Source organism: Rutilus rutilus (genome assembly GCF_951802725.1).
Source record: "Rutilus rutilus genome assembly, chromosome: 15".
NCBI classification, from domain to species: domain Eukaryota; kingdom Metazoa; phylum Chordata; class Actinopteri; order Cypriniformes; family Leuciscidae; genus Rutilus; species Rutilus rutilus.
Window position 1 is genome coordinate 2,157,366 of NC_140220.1, and position 8,534 is coordinate 2,165,899.

Sequence of the window (8,534 nt, forward strand, 5' to 3'; positions counted from 1 at the left end):
TCTGGTATTTTCTCATTTTTCATATTTTTAATGTAAGCAGGCTGTGTAAAACCTGGAAATATGAGGGAGATTTTAAAGGGGCTGTTTTTCAGAAACTCGTTATAAGCGATTAGCTGTTACGTGAACTGCAGTAGCAGCTTATTGCTAACATACAAAAGACTGTGTCCTAACTAGATGCGATGCGTTAAGATTCCAGCGACAAATAATTTGTCTGTCCACACTAGACGCGACGCGACTGCGAGATTCGTCGAAATCAATCAAAACCCACAGCCAATCAGAACAGCGTGTGGGCGGAGTCAGCCAATCAGAATAGCGTGTGGGCGGAGTCTCGCAGCACTGGAGAGTAATCTTGACGGCACTCGCAAGAAAATGGATAAGTAGCTACATAATCAAATTCAGAAATATTACACCATTTAAACATTATTAAAAACACATAGGCTACTGAGTACTGAAAACACTCTTTGTCAAAGAATACACTTGTTTGTTCACAGTTTGAACGTTCTTGTTTCCATTTGTTTAAGGCCATCCTTAAAAATATTCTTGTTTGCCGTAACCCGACCGACCCTGTCAATTTAGTACCGACCCAATTATTTATTTTTTTTCCCTTTCAGTCCGACCGACTTGCCGGTTGTAAACTTGCGTTAAGACCGACAGATTTTTTTTTAACTCTTCAAACAACTAATACAAATGCAATTAAATAATATTAGTTATTAAGTATTGTGAATATAAATTGCCTAGACCTACATACAAACATAAGCTACGTTCTTTCTTTTAAATAAAAACCCGTGGCGCGTCATCTATGATTATGTTTACACCATTGGTTAACCGTTAACGCATGTCACACTACTGCCTGCAAGCTAAGTTTGCTTCGTTTCATTCACTGTCAATGGTTCGCGCTTGGTAATGATGGCTGCGGCTTTACTCTAAAGATTATTTCATTTTTATATGTTGTTGAATATAGTTTATTAAAAAATAAACATGCGAGAGCGTGTTATAGGCTATATGTCATGTTTTAGTCAGATATGACGACGCTACTGCAACACGCATTGCCGCAGATGAGAAGCTGAGCATCAACGTGCAAACTGGCGGGACATTCTAAAACGCTTAACGTGAAAAACGCTTAACGTGGCTTACTGTACTAAGACAGTGATATTAAAGGACCAAAATCAGCACACGTCATATTTATAAACCATAGTATGTATAAAAAATCAGATGAGCCCAGAATATGAACGCAACGCGTTTAATTACACGTTAAGCGTTTTCCTCCCATAGAAAACCGTTATAAGAAAAGGCTTAACGTGGCTTACTGTACTAAGACAGTGATATTACATGACCAAAATCAGCACACGTCATATTTATAAACCATACTATGTATAAAAAATCAGATGAGCCCAGAATATGGACGCAACGCGTTTAATTACACGTTAAGTGTTTTCCTCCCATAGAAAACCATTATAGGAAAAGGCTTAACGTGGCTTACTGTACTAATACAGTGATATTAAAAGACCAAAATCAGCACACGTCATATTTATAAACCATACTATGTATAAAAAATCAGATGAGCCCAGAATATGAACGCAACGCGTTTAATTACACGTTAAGTGTTTTCCTCCCATAGAAAACCATTATAGGAAAAGGCTTAACGTGGCTTACTGTACTAATACAGTGATATTACATGACCAAACTCTGCACACATCATATTTATAAACCATACTATGTATAAAAAATCAGATGAGCCCAGAATATGAACGCAACGCGTTTAATTACACGTTAAGTGTTTTCCTCCCATAGAAAACCATTATAGGAAAAGGCTTAACGTGGCTTACTGTACTAATACAGTGATATTAAAAGACCAAAATCAGCACACGTCATATTTATAGACCATACTATGTATAAAAAATCAGATGAGCCCAGAATATGAACGCAACGCGTTTAATTACACGTTAAGTGTTTTCCTCCCATAGAAAACCATTATAGGAAAAGGCTTAACGTGGCTTACTGTACTAATACAGTGATATTACATGACCAAACTCTGCACACATCATATTTATAAACCATACTATGTATAAAAAATCAGATGAGCCCAGAATATGAACGCAACGCGTTTAATTACACGTTAAGTGTTTTCCTCCCATAGAAAACCATTATAAGAAAACGCTGTGGAGTAAAAAAAAAAAAAATCAGCACACGTCATATTTATAGACCATACTATGTATAAAAAATCAGATGAGCCCAGAATATGAACGCAACGCGTTTAATTACACGTTAAGTGTTTTCCTCCCATAGAAAACCATTATAGGAAAAGGCTTAACGTGGCTTACTGTACTAATACAGTGATATTAAAAGACCAAAATCAGCACACGTCATATTTATAGACCATACTATGTATAAAAAATCAGATGAGCCCAGAATATGAACGCAACGCGTTTAATTACACGTTAAGTGTTTTCCTCCCATAGAAAACCATTATAGGAAAAGGCTTAACGTGGCTTACTGTACTAATACAGTGATATTAAAAGACCAAAATCAGCACACGTCATATTTATAAACCATACTATGTATAAAAAATCAGATGAGCCCAGAATATGAACGCAACGCGTTTAATTACACGTTAAGTGTTTTCCTCCCATAGAAAACCATTATAGGAAAAGGCTTAACGTGGCTTACTGTACTAATACAGTGATATTACATGACCAAACTCTGCACACATCATATTTATAAACCATACTATGTATAAAAAATCAGATGAGCCCAGAATATGAACGCAACGCGTTTAATTACACGTTAAGTGTTTTCCTCCCATAGAAAACCATTATAGGAAAAGGCTTAACGTGGCTTACTGTACTAAGACAGTGATATTACATGACCAAACTCTGCACACATCATATTAATAAACCATACTATGTATAAAAAATAAGATAAGCCCAGAAATTGAACGCAACGCGTTTAAACACATTAAGCATTTTCCTCCCATAGAAAACCATTATAAGAAAACGCTGTGGAGTAAAAAAAAAAAAAAACGTTTCCCCACGCCCCTTTTTAGAGCACATGGTTGCCTCCAACCAATCACAAATCTTTGTTTTTGATTCGTCCAATCACCACACAATGTAATCTTTTGAAATGCATGCAACTGTCATCTGTAGGTATATAAGACACTGTCAAGTGGCACAAACTGTCATTTCTGCAGTCACCTTGCTAGTGTCGCTGTATGTCTTGCCGTTATTCAGTTGGATTCAGATTTTTGGTATCTAAATTTATTTAATCTAAAAGCCTTTTTAAAGGCTACAACTCATTATCACTGGTGTCATATATTACAGGGTATTCTTAATATACATATATTATATTGTATTCTATTATATATATTATATACTATATTATATTGTATACTTTATTATATTGTATACTATATTATATTGTATACTATATTATATTGTATACTATATTATATTGTATACTATATTATATTGTATACTATAATATATTATATTTTGTTTTATTAGATTTTTTTAGACTCGAATTTTCTTTATAAAAAGCCTTTTTAAAGGCTACAACTCATTTTCACTGGTGTCATATATTACAGGGTATTCTTAATATACACATATTATCTTATATTATATATACTATATTATATTGTATACTATATTATATTGTACACTATATTATATTATATACTATATTATATTATATATATTATATTTTGTTTTATGCCTACATTGTTTTTTGGACTCGAATTTTCTTTATAAAAAGCCTTTTTAAAGGCTACAATTCATTTTCACTGGTGTCATATTAATTACCAGGGTATTCTTAATATACATATATTATATTATATACTATATTATATTATATTAGATACTATATTATATTTTGTTTTATTACATTATTTTTGGACTCAAATTTTCTTTATAAAAAGCCTTTTTAAAGGCTACAACTCATTTTCACTGGTTTCAAATTACCAGGGTATTCTTAATATACATATATTATATTATATATTATATATATTATATACTATATTATATTATATACTATATTATATTTTGTTTTATTACATTGTTTTGCTTTTTTCCCCCTTTGTTGTATATTCACATGGACACAGGTGAATATAAAAATGACTTTAATGCAAAAACAGTCAGAGTTTTCACTTAAAGAAGCAGAAGCAATTCTAGATGACGTTGAAAAATACAAGGAATTCATTTCCAGCGAACCTCCACTACATCCAAAGGGTGGTGATGTGTTCCTTTACAAAAGTTCACAGTCAGATAAATCTAAAATGGACTTTAGATTTGATCAAATGATGTGGAAGCAGAAAGGTTCAAATTATCACAACATTAGAAAGTATGGGGGAAGAGTTTTGAAACGCTACTATCACATTAGAGCTGGTGAATGTGAAAAAGGCACCTCCTCAGAATTCAGGAAGTGCATTTACTCTCTGGTTAATGATGACATAAATTTGGCAAAAAATTACTATTTGATTCATTACCTGGGAAATGAGACAGTATATGTACCACGAAAGCATGGAAATGCCAAAACGGACAGAGTGTTTATTCCTTCCAAAAAAGAAGTTTTCTCAGACATACTTTTAAATGACCACGGTCAAGCCCCTTCAAACATCTACAAAACAGTCCTTGCTAAAACGTGCAGTGGTAATCTGGAGCACATGGCAGTAAACACCCCACGAAACCTTAAACAAGTCCAGAACACAGTATATGCACAACGATGCAACCAACGAATCTCACGAGATGAACTGTTTAGTTTGCATGAATTGGCATACCAACTACCTGGTTTCATATGGCACATTACCACATTCCCGGACCTAATTGTTTATGCCGGCATGACAGACATTGTTGATTTGTCATGTGAAAACTTAGATGAATCAGTGAGGTTTGATTACCCACAAATGATAAGTTATGACACAACATTTCAAATGGGGGATTTTTATGTGTCTGTGCTGGCTATGAGAAACACTGCACTGGTCAATGACCCAGTGTATCCAGTTGGTTTCATGTTACATGAACGTAAATTCATGCAACACCATGAGAAATTTCTGACTGAGATTTTTGGAAAGCTGGGAATGGACTCAAAAAAATACCAAAAGATACCAGTGACAGTTGACAGGGAGAAAGGAATTGTTGGTGCTTTGAAAAAAAACTTTACCAATCTAAGTGTAGTGTTCTGCCGCAACCACATCTTACGAGATGTGGAATATTGGGTTAAGACACATGGGGGGAAAAGGGATGATGTGAAGGTCCTAAAAGACCACGTTGAGCAGCTCATTGATTCCTCCTGTCCAAATGAGTTTGATGCCCGCTATGATGCCTTCGCAAAAGTATGGTCAGAAGGATTCCTCTGCTACTTTGACCATCACCTGAAAGCAGACATTTGTGAAAACATGGCTGCATACTACACCAAACAATTCTGTGCATTTACAGACAAAACACCAACAAACAATATAAGTGAGAGCATCAACAAAATGATCAAATCCCAAAATGAATGGCGAGAACTTCCAGTGGACGCAATGGTGCTCTCACTGTACTACATGCAGTCATACTTTTTATTTGAATTTCAGAGGGCAAAATGTGGCTTGGGAAATTATGCAATGAAGCAGAACCTTAGTGTAGCAGTGACAGATGTGAAAATGCCCCCTTTTCTTCCTTTGGAAGAAATTATCAAAAGGATCAAGACCAACAAAGAAAATGAGCCATGCAAAGTTGAAGGAGTTAAACTTCTGTCTTCTCAGACATCTTTGGCCAAGACAGTCATTGAAATGGGTCTGGTGAGTCTAAATCCATCATTGAAAGTGTTTGTCGTGAAAAGTCCCTCAAACGAATCAGTACATGTAGTTCGAAATACTGCAAATGGTGCATTATGCTCTTGTCCCAGCACTGGAAAATGCTACCACATTTTTGCGGTAGAAATGGCTACGGGGCTTCACTTTGCTACAAATCGAACATACAGCCTCTCAGTGATGCGGAAGAGAGGGCGAGGCAATGAAACAAAATCGGGCCGGAAAAAACCCAGAACAAAAGACTATGATTATTTGGTGAACCCGGCACCAGACTCCTTACTGTCTTCAATGCCTGACTCTCTGGTAGACAACATTCCACAAATTCCTATGGATGCTGAAAAGGAGGACAAAACAGATCAAAATAAGTGTTCCGATACAGCTGCTCTGTCTAAGGAGCCACCACAGACTGATGCTGGAAAAGATACTTGCCAGTTTGGGTGCTCATATGAATCAGCCTCTTTGGTGGACAGCATGCCATCAGTTTCTTTAAATGCTGTAAATAAAAAAAATACAGAGCAGGAGTGTTCTGATAAAGCTACATTGTCAAACATGCCAGCACGACCAGGTGCTGAAAAAGAGGAGAACACTTACCAGTTTTGGCTTTCAAATGGCGACAGTCTGCCTCTAGAACCACACCTTTCCAGAGTATCCACACCAAACAGTATTCTGGGCTCATCTGAATTTTTATACATAGTATGGTTTATAAATATGACGTGTGCTGATTTTGGTCATGTAATATCACTGTCTTAGTACAGTAAGCCACGTTAAGCCTTTTCTTATAACGGTTTTCTATGGGAGGAAAACGCTTAACGTGTAATTAAACGCGTTGCGTTCATATTCTGGGCTCATCTGATTTTTTATACATACTATGGTTTATAAATATGACGTGTGCTGATTTTGGTCTTTTAATATCACTGTATTAGTACAGTAAGCCACGTTAAGCCTTTTCCTATAACGGTTTTCTATGGGAGGAAAACGCTTAACGTGTAATTAAACGCGTTGCGTTCATATTCTGGGCTCATCTGATTTTTTATACATACTATGGTTTATAAATATGACGTGTGCTGATTTTGGTCTTTTAATATCACTGTATTAGTACAGTAAGCCACGTTAAGCCTTTTCCTATAATGGTTTTCTATGGGAGGAAAACACTTAACGTGTAATTAAACGCGTTGCGTTCATATTCTGGGCTCATCTGATTTTTTATACATAGTATGGTTTATAAATATGACGTGTGCTGATTTTGGTCATGTAATATCACTGTCTTAGTACAGTAAGCCACGTTAAGCCTTTTCTTATAACGGTTTTCTATGGGAGGAAAACGCTTAACGTGTAATTAAACGCGTTGCGTTCATATTCTGGGCTCATCTGATTTTTTATACATACTATGGTTTATAAATATGACGTGTGCTGATTTTGGTCTTTTAATATCACTGTATTAGTACAGTAAGCCACGTTAAGCCTTTTCCTATAACGGTTTTCTATGGGAGGAAAACGCTTAACGTGTAATTAAACGCGTTGCGTTCATATTCTGGGCTCATCTGATTTTTTATACATACTATGGTTTATAAATATGACGTGTGCTGATTTTGGTCTTTTAATATCACTGTATTAGTACAGTAAGCCACGTTAAGCCTTTTCCTATAATGGTTTTCTATGGGAGGAAAACACTTAACGTGTAATTAAACGCGTTGCGTTCATATTCTGGGCTCATCTGATTTTTTATACATAGTATGGTTTATAAATATGACGTGTGCTGATTTTGGTCATGTAATATCACTGTATTAGTACAGTAAGCCACGTTAAGCCTTTTCCTATAATGGTTTTCTATGGGAGGAAAACACTTAACGTGTAATTAAACGCGTTGCGTTCATATTCTGGGCTCATCTGATTTTTTATACATAGTATGGTTTATAAATATGACGTGTGCTGATTTTGGTCATGTAATATCACTGTCTTAGTACAGTAAGCCACGTTAAGCCTTTTCTTATAACGGTTTTCTATGGGAGGAAAACGCTTAACGTGTAATTAAACGCGTTGCGTTCATATTCTGGGCTCATCTGATTTTTTATACATACTATGGTTTATAAATATGACGTGTGCTGATTTTGGTCCTTTAATATCACTGTATTAGTACAGTAAGCCACGTTAAGCGTTTTTCACGTTAAGCGTTTTAGAATGTCCCAAACTATCGCAAATCAAAGTGAAAGTAAGTCGCTGACGCTTAACACACAATCATCATCATTAAATGTAAAGAAACGAAATGATCTTACCAGGGCTGTTTCCGCTTTCTCTTATTGCGGGCTTTGATTCAGAAATTTTAGCTGATGATAAATAATGTAGTCATAACTGTTGCTTTCGGTGACGTGCACTCCATTAAATCTACATATAGCGGTAATTGAAGATCGGATTTATATCCGCAAAAAAACAACACACATTTAGCCTATGTAACCAGGTGTAAATGGAATCGTTTTGATAAATCAGATTGCAATCCGATCTGAGAAAACGCATGAAGTGGCCTGGTGTAAACAGCCCTTAGAAAAATGTGAAAAATGTCACCTAATGTCACCCGACACTGATTTTTTTTAAAAAAATGAAAAAATATATACTTTTTTATATTATTTGTTTTATATATAAAAAAATATAGACCGACCTACCGACCCTTTTTTCCTTTTTTTTTGCTGTTACTGCAAACCAAAATATTTTTAAGGATGGCCTAATGTCAAGATCTGAGGTGAATTATTCATTGTTG